At 37.0% G+C, this 13,400-nt stretch overlaps 1 protein-coding gene across 1 annotated transcript in view; it reads right to left on the bottom strand.

The window, feature by feature from the left end:
- LOC120526187 (protein kinase C-binding protein NELL1-like) overlaps positions 1–13,400 on the bottom strand; it is a 1,449,010-nt gene that overhangs the window by 993,085 nt on the left and 442,525 nt on the right. The gene's annotated exons all lie outside the window — the stretch shown is intronic.

The following is a 13,400-nucleotide window of genomic DNA, read 5'->3' on the forward strand; positions in this document are numbered from 1 at the left end:
GACGGCATCAGATACAGCAGTTGAAATTTAAGAGGCAATAACAAAAATAAACATTACACCGATAATAATTTCTAGGAAGATAAACAACTAATTTACAATTTTGTTTCCTTATCAATCCGAATGCGTTCTTGCTCTGCACAGAAAACATCTCCACCTATCACTTGTACACTACACTGGTTCTGGTTTTCGCAGCGTAATTATATTAAACTAATAATTAGAACACGGCTTATCAGTGCGTCCATACAATATTCTTGTCTAGTTGATGCTTACAAATAAGTATACAATGCCTCCAGAAAGTATTCACAGCGCATCACTTTTTCCACATTTTGTTATGTTACAGCCTTATTCCAAAATGGATTAAATTCATTTTTTTCCTCAGAATTCTACATACAACACCCTATAATGACAACGTGAAAAAAGTTTACTTGAGATTTTTGCAAATTTATTTAAAAATAAAAAAATTAAGAAAGCACATGTACATAAGTATTCACAGCCTTTGCTCAATCAATCAATCAATCAATCAACATTTATTTATATAGCACATATTCATACAAAAAAAATGTAGCTCAAAGTGCTTTACAAAATGAATAGAAAAATAGAAGACACAATAAAAAATAAACATAAGTCAACATTAATTAACATAGAATAAGAGTAAGGTCCGATGGCCAGGGTGGACAGAAAAACAAAAAACTCCAAAAGCTGGAGAAAAAAATAAAATCTGTTGGGGTTCCAGACCAAGAGACCGCCCAGTCCCCTCTCGGCATTCTACCTAACATAAATCATCATATTTTCATGGAAGGACCTGATGATGATGGTCACGTAGACTTCTGGCTTTCAGTCCATCATTGTTGGAGCATCATGATGCTCAATACTTTGTTGATGCACCTTTGGCAGCAATTACAGCCTCACGTCTTTTTGAATATGATGCCACAAGCTTGTCTTAACATGCTAATTAGTATTAGATGGAATCTATGACATAAACTATTAGATTATGTATTAAAATGCGCTATTGACAATTTAAAGGATTACTCGACCCAAACTTTATATGTTACTTATCTCATTTAATTTGTAGTGATGGCCAAAAAATAAATTTGAATCTCATGTTTCACTGAGAACAGACATTAAAAAGCTTCTGATAAAAGCAAGAACCAATAGTGAGCAACACTGGCCACGGCAAACAATGTCAAAATATCCATAAAAAAATCCCACCTCCCCCTTTCATTCATTGCTCAAGAGCCCTAGCTTCTGTTCAAAAATGCACACGTTTTGCCAACTGACGGCATACATCTGGATAATATGACATGTAGATTATACATCATAAGCAACGATTTTTTGATTGTTTTATGGATGTTTTTATATTGTTTGCTGTTGTCCAGTGTTTGTCACCATTGGGTCCTGTTCTATCAGAAACTTTGCTATGTTCATTCTCCAAAACATTTTTTAAGCCACCACTAGAAGCTTACAATATTTGGGTTGAGTATCCCTTTAATAGATGATTATTTAGATTATATTATCAGTAAAGATCTACTTCCTTAGCTATAGCACAGTTTTTCTACCAGGTACCAATTATGTTCTTGCTAAAGTATCCTAATTTTGTTGCGATTTATTGGCTAATCTCACAGCTAATATAGCAACACTAAACGTAGATATAATAATTGAACACTCTTCAGTTGTAAAGGGAATCTCGCAAAGATTTTTATCAGACATTAAGCTGCGCTCCTTGACATCATTAGCTTAATTACCAAACCTATAAAATTGGACATACTCATTCCATAAGCTTAAATTATCTGGAAAATGTATGACATTATCTATTGTCATTATTTTTTTCTGTCAGTATATTATAACATTTTATTGCATCATTACTGAAACATTTTAACTTTATCATGTTATTATATAACCAATTATATTATCTGTTGCACCAATACTGAATTTAGGTGAGGAAAAAACTAGTTAAGAATCCTTGGTTTCCTTGGGTATAAAGAAATTCCCACATAACACATTTTTGCCTTTCAGGTATTGAACTGATGTAGTTGACATCCTCAGTCTAATTATCAAAGCTATAAAGGGAATCACTGCAACAGAAAAGCACTGAATTGTCGTCAACATTCATAAAAACATAAGATATAAAGTGACTTCTGTTTAGTAGAGGGAACATAACACTTCTGGTTCTGTTGCAGACTAAACAACAGGGCTGCAAAAATAGCAAGAAAATATCTGAGCGACTGGCTGGTTTTATTCCCCATAATGAGGACATTCCATTCAGTGTACTTGCAAAGTGCAGACAATCATTTGGGACCCAGCATCCTCCCTCCAGCTCACACCTGGCACTCAGTGACTATTACTTGTTGAGCATCATGAAGAAATATCCACAGGGCTGTTGGCTTTTGAGTTATGATGAGCTTAAAATTGCTGCTAATGGCTGGTTTCTGGACTGAGAGTAATCATTCTTTCATACAAGGACAGCCTCAGAAGATACAAAGCACAAAAGCTGTGTTAAGGAGAGATTATACTCTACTAGAAACTGCTGAAAGAACAATAGTAGAATCTTGTTGGAAACAAATTCAGTAATAAGACATTTTAATGTCCTTTATAAATATCTCTTAAAGACAGAAATGCTTCCTCAATACAACTACCATAAACAGCAAAATTGAATTTACACTACATTCTTGAAGGATTTTGCATAGTTTCTGTAATGTATTTGCATTGCACCGTTCAAAATTAAAGTGGTGTATACTATTAGGCTGACATCTGATGGATTTGAGATACAATTGGCTATATTTCATTTTTTGTTTTTCCAATTGGAGCACAAGCAGAAGACCTGCTCATAGTCACACAGTGTCAAGAGTAGGATCTTAACCCACAACCTCAGGGTTTGAAACCCAAAGCATTAACCACTATGCCACACTTCCTGTTGACGATATAATATATGGATTACATAGTCATTAAAAATTATTTCAGTGTAAGCCTTTTATCAAATGGACAGAAACATTCATCCATTTCCTGACCCCATTCTTTCAGTACCGAGTCATGAGAAGCCAGACACACTGAACCTGTCGCCACATGCACAAGGTGGGATGGAAAGGCTGTCCAGACAACCAGACAGATTTCTAAAATAGGCTTGTTCAAGGTTCAAGGTTTTTATTTTGTCAATTTACACAAAAAAAACATTACATTTGCCATCTCCGTTGTATCCAAAAACAGACAGAAATTAAATAAAAAAATTAGAGATGGGACAGAACAATACTTACACACACATTCAACATCTGAAAAACAGATTTTTGTTAAAACTACTTCCAGCTGTTTTGTAGTTCATTTAACCAAACATTGGCACACAATTTATAAGAAAAACACTGCTTCTGGGTTTTATTTATTAGCATGTCTTGATTCTTTATTAAAAAGGCATGGCACTAGGGAGAGATTTGTGTAGGTATTCAAAGTAACTAACATCCATAATTTAATGAATTTAAGCTTTGCGTTTAATGGATATCTATCATGAATTGAGATGAGTTACAGTTTAGATATCTTTCTAGAGGTATTGCTCTAAATTGTGAAAGTTAATGCAGGTCTTTAGGGGAGATACAGAGAAATATATAAACTGTACACCAAAGGCATTGTGGAGTTATGAGGAGGTGTCACCACCTTCTGTGACACTCTGCCCCCCATCTTACAATGAAGCAATCTTTTTTTCATACAGCAACTCACATTAGTCAAAAGTACTTTAAAAAGATATTCATAAAGCAAAAAAGAGCAACGAATTAGTTTTATAGAAGGGACATCCATGATAAAAGATTACTATTTAAACAGTGCTTTATATAAACAGACAGCAGTTATAACCAAAGCAGCCAAGAAGAACTGCTTTGTTCAATCTTTTTATTATTTATTTTTCTCCCAAAAAGCAACACTTATGTCAGTTAGTGCTAATGCAGAGTAGGACTTGGCCAACTTTTAGTATAAATTCGCCTACACTACCTAATAGCCAAACTGTCTAGTATTTTTGTTAATATAAACTAAGATACGTTTTAGCAAAAAAAAATTGAACAAAGCCATTTTACAAGATGTTGTTTGAAAATGGCTGCAAGTAGCTCAATAGGGTTTCACTCAAGTGAAGTCAAGTTTCAGTTGGGTAATATCATGGTGGCCGTTGCTCTGTTTTATCTACCTTCAACAACTGATCTGTCTATTTGTCCATTAGCTAAACCCACTTTGTTATTCTTGATTAGAGACAGAATCTGATTCTGAGTGCTGTGCTTCAGCCAGGGTCTCATTCCTCGCTTTTTTTTTTTTGTTTTTTACTTTTAAATGTTATTTTGTAAAGTTTCATTTTGTGTTTGTTTCCTTTTATATTATTTAGGATGAATATTATTGATAATTATGCATTTATGAATTATGTTTTATGGTGCCTCTCTCTTTCTTGTAATTTATGTTTCTTCTGTTTTATCTGTTTGAGCCTTGGTAGGCGGGGCCACATGATGCTGCAGCTGGAGATACGCCCTCACTTCCATTTAAGGCGAAGCAGCCATTATTGTCAGAGCATCTGCAACGAGGTTTGCTTCTGTCATTTGATTTATGCATCTTCTCCTACTTTGAATTCCCTGGTTTGAACCCCTTTCAATCAACTAAAGGCACTGTTTCTGGTTTGAGATCTTTGGATTTCTTCACGTTTAGATTTGACTTCACAGAAAACCTATTCTGTTTCTTTTTTTTATGCCTGCCTGTTTTTCCACTCCATTGGGCCCTTGAGCAAGGCTCTTAATCTGCAATTGCTCCACCCTGGATATGATGTTAATCTGCATTAAGCCCTGCAGGCAGGCCCTTCAACCTAAAGGGAAAACTTGGTGTTTGGTGGCAGAATTGGCAATCCAGCCACCATAAAAAAACCTCACACTATGCCATTCCATATGAACTAGTGTAGTGCTGAGGTGTCACCCGTCGTATTGTTGCACTTGGGTTCTAATCTGGGATCCAGAGGTGGTTTGTCATGTGGTGGGCGCGGCAAAGCGCTGTATCAGCACACACTCCTACCCCCTCTCTCTCTCTCTCTCTTTGATTTTGTACAATACTTTTTTGAAACCTTCAAAAATATTTAAGTTTTTTGAGTTTTTTCACAGTTTTTTTTTGTTTTTCTGTTTAAAGTTATTTTTTTTTTGTTTTGTTTTTAAGCTGGGTGGCACGGTGGCGCAGTGGTAGCACTGCTGCCTCGCAGCTAGGAGACCTGGGTTTGCTTCCCAGGTCTTCCCAGCGTGGAGTTTGCATGTTCTCCCCGTGTCTGCGTGGGTTTCCTCCGGGCGCTCTGGTTTCCTCCCACAGTCCAAAGACATGCAGGATAGGTGGATTGGCGATTCTAAATTGCCCCTAGTGTGTGCTTGGTGTTTGTGTGTGTCTTGCGGTGAGTTGGCACCCTGCCCGGGATTGGTTTCTGCCTTGTACCCTGGGATTGGCTCCAGCAGGCCCCTGTGACCTTGTGTTCGGATTCAGCGGGTTGGAAAATGGATGGATGTTTTTAAGCCTCCACCTCAGTGCAGTCCTTTAGCCTGCAATTTGACTATGGAGCCAGGCTCTCTGAGGTGATGATGTCAACTAATTTGGGTTCTGATCAGCATGAAGTGAAGATCTGGCTTTTGTTTTTTGACACCTGCATCATTTTTAGTTTATATTCTGGCAGGATCACAATACTCTGGTAGCTGAAGTTGTTGTAGGTTTTCATTTCAACCCAACCAACCCACAGAGTTAATGGAGAATGTAAAAAGATGATTAGATCCTTGCAGGTCAGAAGGAAGCAATTGCTGCCGTAAAGCTACTAGTTTCAAGTCCCTGTCCAGTCTTTGTGTGTGGCATTTGGGGGTGTCCCCTCTCCATATTGGCTTTGCCTGGATACTCTAGTTTTTCTTCCATATCCTAAAGAGTTCCAGTTTAGGTTAAGTATTAAGTCTACACAACCACAATGTCGGTAACTATGGGTGTATGTATGAATGTAATGTTATAGACTCATATTCCATTCAAGTGTAGTGTTATTATCTCAAATTTTCATAAACTTGAAGATAAAGCAAACAAAAATGCAAACATTTGTAAATATCTTTTAAACATAAAAAGAAATCACACAGTTGTGCTTTTCTTAATGCAAAAAAAGAAAAGAGAAATAAAAAGCAGCTAATTAAATCATATCTGTTAAAGTTTAAATGCCTTACTGATTGAGAAAATGCTTGGAACAAAAACCTGCAGCCAGAACTGAGTTTCAGAGCCACTGAACTAAACCATGGGCACACAAACCACAAGCGTTTATCACAGGAATTCCTCCATCTTAGAAAGTAAAAGTCTATATGTGTCATATGAAATGCCTACAAAATACAAGAAAGTTTCCTCATTCACACAAAGCCAATTTTTAGTCACATGGCAAAACAATTAAAACAAATTATTAAAAAAATAAATTAATAAAAGCTCACAAAATCGTTCACTTCCATCTTAGCATGGGACTTGACTTTTCTCTGTCATGGTTAACTTGGAAGAAGCAAGTGCTGAAATATCTCTTTTCTATGTTTTGAGCTATAGCTTAAGAGAATGACAAGAGTTATGACTAGAGGCACCAGTGCTAATTGTCAAAATCAAAAAAGAATTTCACCAGGAAATTGTAGTTAAAAAAAGAACAAAAAACATAGCAAGGGTCATAACAATAGATTGGACAATTGCCCTTAACCCACACTAATATGTGTTGTTAGTTCTTTTATCTTCCAACCAATATTTGGATAACAAACTGGTGGGGGCTGCCATCTTAAATAGGTACAGCATCATGACATAACATTAAACATCATGGTGGCAACCATCCCAAACAAAATGGGTAAGCAGAAAAATATTAAAAAGAATAAAATTGCTATATAATAGTACATATAATAATTATAATACAGTACAGTAGACCCCAGCGAAGATGCGGTTCCAGGTTTGCAGCCTCAGTCGCTCGCAGATTTTTTCCTTAGAACCTAACTAATAATTGTTAGTGGAAACCGCAAATATCCTCCACAATTTTTCATGACTTTTTTCGTGGCAATACTGCACTGTAGAAAGAACAGGAAGCAACCGTAGAGGAAAACGTGGCTTGGGATGGTGAAAGTAACCAATCCGAGAGCGTATTAGAATTTGACACTGCAACTCCCAGCAGTCCGTGCACTGGCTCTGATTGGTCTTCTGCTGAGGGTGCAGGGTCTGTTGGGGTCAAAGCATGTCAGGGCTGTTTTTAAAAAGGGGGCCGGTGACCAAAAGAAAAAAAACCTTTTTTGTAATTTGTGTTTCAAGTTCCTGTCTCTCTGCCTGCCTTCTGTTGGGTTACCTGTACTTATTCATTTTGTCCTGGATCATTTCGTGGTTGGGGTCTGGGTTGTCTGCCGTCTGCCTGTGTACATGAGGACTGTAAGTGGATTCAATGCTATCCTGCGAAGAAAGGAGTGCTCCTTAACCCATCCACCCGTCTTCACCATTTCAGGAACTACCGGCAGGACTATCTTTACATTCCCATTCAACATGCAGATCTCTGGACTATCTATCTTCATCATTACAATTCATTCATTGCCGTTTTTCATGGACTTTACTGTGTGTGTTATGTTGGTTCTTTGCAGCATTTAATGTATAATTGCTGTAAGGAGAATAGGGGTAGTATCGTTGTTTTCATTACATTCTTTATTTGCTGTTTAATTACCGGTTTGCTTTGTTTTTGTCTCTGTTCGTGAGTGTGTGCGGGTCGGGTCAAGGCTGGGTGAGTCCCTCGAATCTCCACCATAAAAATAAATAAATCACCTTCTTCTGGATGGTGTGAATCTTACTGGCACCGGATTGCTACAGCGTTATTCATTTCTCCTTGCTGCTGATTGACTGCTGCCCTGTGATGCATCTCCAGCTGAGTGTTCTCGTGTTTTCCATTTTGTTCTTCTTAATCCTTAAACCGCCGCAACTTGGTATAGTCGTTTCCCAGTGCCATTTGCCAGCACGTAGGAGCTGTTTATAGTCGGCGGTATACATTCATTGAATGTCACAACCGGTTATTGTCGGTTCCCAGTGCAATTTACCAGCACACCGGAGCTGATCAGTCAGTGTCGTGCATTCGTTGAGCAGCCAGCTCATGACAAATGCCTCACTGTCTCTGGGATTGAACCGCTGCACTAGGCTAGCCTCCCAGCGTCAGCATTTACCTCTGCTTGCTTGCGTGTAGCCAGTTCAAGCGCAGTTGGCTCAGTGATTTAATGAATTTCATCAACAGCGTTAGTCGCACCTTGTACATATTGTTCCAGAAGTTTTTTAAATAGTTTTTACAGTTCATTGTCGTGTGTAAATTGATCAGTGTTGCAGTAATTATGATGCTCTTTGAATGAAAAAAATGTGTTCCATTAAAATTTCACTTTTTCTTTGTGAATTGTGACATTTACTTAAAAAGTGCAGCAAAAAAGTATTTGGCGTCCAGGGATGCATTAACCCCCAAGCATGTGACAGTTTAAGGGTGAAGGCCCCAAGATGCCGTTGAAACGCCCTGCACCTTGTAAGGCTTCTGACAACAAAAACGCGCTTGTATGAATTACAGTACAAGTCCAAGGAGGTTACGCTCAACCTCTATAATGCACTGGTGAGGCCTCATCTTGAGTACTGTGTGCAGTTTTTGGTCACCAGGCTACAAAAAGGACATAGCAGCGCTAGAAAAGGTCCAGAGAAGAGCGACTAGGCTGATTCCAGGTCTACAGGGGTTGAATTATGAGGAAAGATTTAAAGAGCTGAGCCTTTACAGTTTAAGCAAAAGAAGATTAAGAGGTGACATGATTGAAGTGTTTAAAATTCTGAAGGGAATTAGTACAGTGGATCGAGACTTGTATTTTAAAATGAGTTCATTTTAACGGGGACACAGTTGGAAACTTGTTAAGGGTAAATTTCGCACAAACATTAGGAAGTTTTTCTTTACACAAAGAACGATAGACACTTGGAATAAGCTACCAAGTAGTGTGGTAGACAGTAAGACGTTAGGGACTTTCAAAACTCGACTTGATGTTTTCTTGGAGGAAACAAGTGGATACGACTGGCGAGCTTTGTTGGGCTGAATGGCCTGTTCTCGTCTAGAGTCTTCTAATGTTCTAATATAGCGGTAACATTGCTATTTTACATTCTAGCACTGCAGGTGACATATCAGTACAGTACTGTACAGTATATGGGTTTACCTTTACATTCTTTTTTGTAGGTAATGTATTAAGTTGAGGTTGAAATGAAATGAAAGTGTTTTGGGGGCATATTTAGAGTTTAAACTATAAAAATAGGCATTTTTTTTACCATATCCATAATTCACGGTTTTTCACAATTTTCGGGTGGTCTAGGAATGTAACCCCCGTGGATTTCGAAGGTGTATTGTAAACTAAGACATAAACATGCTGAAATTCCAAAAATTGAACAAATAATCCATGGAAGTCCAAAGCATGAATTCATACCATTCTCCCCACTAAGGGACCATCTATCCTTTACAAGCCATTTGCCAAAACAATATGTGAGCTGAATGTATAAGAATATGATTTTCGCAGCAACAGAGAAGTGGACTGAAGTGGTTAAGAAATGGATGAACAACAATGAACTGCACGTTTAAAACCCTTTTGAATTCATTTTGAATCACCTTTACGCCACCACTACCAATCACAAGCTATGGGTGTTTGCATTCTCTAGATGGAGAGAGGCAGCACTCCTGAATATTACATATGGTTTAGTCTCAATTTTCTTAACACAGTTCAAGATGTCACTTTAACAGTTTTTAAAACAGCAAGAATTCCCTAAATAAAATATACTTTCAAGGTCGGAAGAATGAGTGAATGAATGGACCCTGCAGTGATCTGAACATTTGTCAAACCTCCTGTGAACTGTACTAGCTGCAGCATATCTGAGTGTACCCACTTCAGTTGTCCCACCGGTCACTTCATTTTGGTAAGTGCCTTAAAAGCTGGTGAGTTATGTCTTCTGGACAATGTGATGATCTTCACTGCCAAGAGCAAGCTGGCTATCTTCTTGTTCAAATGGGCTCCAATAAACGAGTTGTCTCATGAGAGTCTTGCTCTGCTTATGAACATAAGAAACAGCCTGAGAATAATTGTGAGCTGACAAAAGAAATGAGATAAGGAGATGTTCAAGTAAGAAAGGAAAAAGTGAATGTTAGGCTGGAGTTGTAACCAGTGGGTCAAAAGAGAATCAAAACGCAGTCTGGCAATTGAAGTGTGAAATGAAACGGAGTCAAGGAAAGAGAAAAGTCAAAATAAAAAAAAAAATTTAAAAAAAGCAGTCACTATGTCTATTTAACAAGGACTGGCTATCATTAGTAAAGAATTTGATTTTTCTAAAAAGAATATCCATGAGAGATTCTATTGGCAGTTATTGCTGTATTTTTACCAGAAGTAACATGTTGTCTTAGCCAGCAACAAATGCAGTGCTGCTAACCAAAACTTATGCTGAGGTAAACAATGAATGAGACATGCATTTTGAATGAAATACTGTATAACAAATCTGTTGAAGAAAAAAGTAATAATGCAAATGGAATCTACACAAACGGACTGTCTCAGAATCTGCAAGAATCTGCATGACCATAACCTACTTGGCATTAAAGAGGATAAAGATTCATAATAATAGACTGACAGTAGCATTCCTTCAGTATTGACTTTGACATTAAAAAATATGAATTTCGCTTGTTATTGTCCAGAGTCATTTAGGTTTGTTTTGTGCAAAATGTATGTTGTTGAAAGAATAACATATACACTGTAAATCTGTTTGATTGGTGAACAGCTGTCTAGTTTTATTTTTATATGTATACTATTTATAGATCCAGGTACACAGCTCGCTGTCTTGAATGTAATTTATTGCCACACTGCATACTGGCGTATGGATGGGATGACAATAAAGTTAACTTGATTTTAAATGTATTATATGTTTGCTTGTATCACTGAGAAAAAGTATGAAAAGTGGGATATTGACTCAAATTAAAAGGCAACCTAGTGGTTTATAAACCAGGGTAGTATAAAACCTTAACCGCTAGGCCACACTATCTATACTGTATATTCTTTATTAAAAAAAACAATACATCCATATTCTTTAAAAAAAAACTAAAATTGTGTGTGTAAGTACATATATTACATGATACCTGATGGTTTCTATTTATAATGTATTGGAGTATATCACTAAACATAAAAAGACAACTTTGCATGATTACTTTTTATTTTATCTAATCATCCTCACATTGACCACTCTTTTTAATTTAAGAAGCTAAATCATTCAGGCACATTATATCCCCCGATGGACTACTATTGTCATTGCGCACATTGGTTAGCCTCAATCCACTGTGGTCCCTCACAGGATGAAGCATTCAAATAAAATTGGAGGATGGTTAATCAGCACTTAACACAGATGGGTGCCAGTTATTTTAGGTTTTGTATACAGCTTTATAAAGTGCAAAAGCTTTATTTCTGACAAACAGGAGACATGTACACATAAAATATCTTCTAGTAAGGAGAATGCAGAGGAAAAAAAATAAAAAAACAAACTTCTTTAGAAATTATATTTTCTGTCATTAGCCAGAGTGTTGCATCTTATCCTTAGTAGTGGAAACGACAACTGAAGTTATGTCAAACTGTCATGTTGATTACTAATCGAACATCTTGGACAAACAAACATTTACCAGCCATGGATGTTAGAAGCAGCACCAACTGAGAGGCACAAGAAACTGTTTATAAGGCAAATGTGTAAAAATGATTGCCTCAACACAAACACACAAAGTGGAGGAAACAAATCAATAATTAAAATAATCAGTGCTTGCCATGTATGTCAGAAACTTGATAAATAAACTAAGCTGATATCAGTGTCAATGCTGCAACATACATTTTCAATATATTATATCAATCATGTCATATTATTGGATCATTCGGCCAAACTCTGCTTCTTGTAAGGTAACCACAAAGGTTTCAAAAATAAAAGCCTATCTTCCAGCTTATCCTCCAGTTTGTAATACCATACATGATATCAGAGGGCTTCTTTGTCAGCTATTAATAATTTTTCTTCCTTTAATATCTTATTGTTAAATAAGTTACGTTAAATTGATAAAAGTATTTTCCTAGTTATGTTAAAAGGCATGCCTATATATTAATGCATAGTCTATGTGAGATTCTATTATAACCCCCACGAGCCAGATTGAAATAGATTATTCTAATTATTTTTTGTCCCTCTGACTACAAATTAGTCCCAGTTTTTATGATCTGCCTTGCAGTTGGCAAAGCATGGAGGGCAAACAAACCGTATTCAATCCATATCATACTGAACATATTGACCATATTGAATGTGCCGTATCTGCGGTGGGTTGGCGCCCTGCCCGGGGTTTGTTTCCTACCTTGCGCCCTGTGTTGGCTGGGATTGCCTCCAGCAGACCCCCGTGACCCTGTACTTTGGAAATAGCATGTTGGATAATGGATGGATGGATATATAATAACTTTTTTCTCTATTTTTGTGCGAACTGTTTTGATTTGAATTTTCACAAAACCTTTATAAACAAACTTTACTGGGCTTAGAAATTTCTTTTGTTACGTGCTGGATCCTACCTTGCCAACTCAGTAGCTGGTCGATTTTGGGAAACTGGAAAAGATGCAACTACCGTCAATGATGCATCAGGCTGAACTATGTCACAGCTTAACAATAACACTAACAAATGTGTATGAGCAGTAAGATGCACGTTTTCTGGGGGTTAAATCTGAAAGAAAATTTCATCTGGTTACCAATACAAATGTGTGAGATGGACAGAATTTCATAAAAAAAAAAAACCTCAAAATTGGTCAAAGTAGAATTGCTCTCTTTTTCTATGGTAAGGCACGTGGGATGTACACACTGTGCTATGATCATCAATTTTTATTATTTTTAATAGGTTCCTTCTGAACTGTTTTAAGTATATATTAAGCTGTTTTGAAACCAAGGTGTGTGAAAATTAGATTTAGTTTTTCCTACAGGACATTCTGAGAAAGTTAAAATTTCACAGCATTATGCCATGATGCCAGCTTATTTTGTATATGGGGTCTGCCATTTTGCCATTCTATTACCAAGATACAGGTTCTAGTTGCCAGGGTGAGTGGTCACAGTAGTCGTGGCATCTGATGTCATTAATGCAACAGGTTAAGAGGTTGGCGCTGGTATCATTAAAAAACTTTACTGTCTTGCTCCAAGTTAGTAAACACTGCAGCTTCAAGGAAATTCCTTAGTAACCTAAAAGATTTTTAAGGAGCCTCTCTTTGATATGTGACATCTTGATATCTCTGTTTGATAAGATACTATTAGTAACAATTGAGTCTTAACTGAGGCAAGCATTAATGGTCGAAAAAGAGACTTTCCATAATTTACTTGCATCAACTACGATGGACAAACCT

Source organism: Polypterus senegalus, chromosome 1 (genome assembly GCF_016835505.1).
Source record: "Polypterus senegalus isolate Bchr_013 chromosome 1, ASM1683550v1, whole genome shotgun sequence".
NCBI classification, from domain to species: Eukaryota; Metazoa; Chordata; class Cladistia; order Polypteriformes; family Polypteridae; genus Polypterus; species Polypterus senegalus.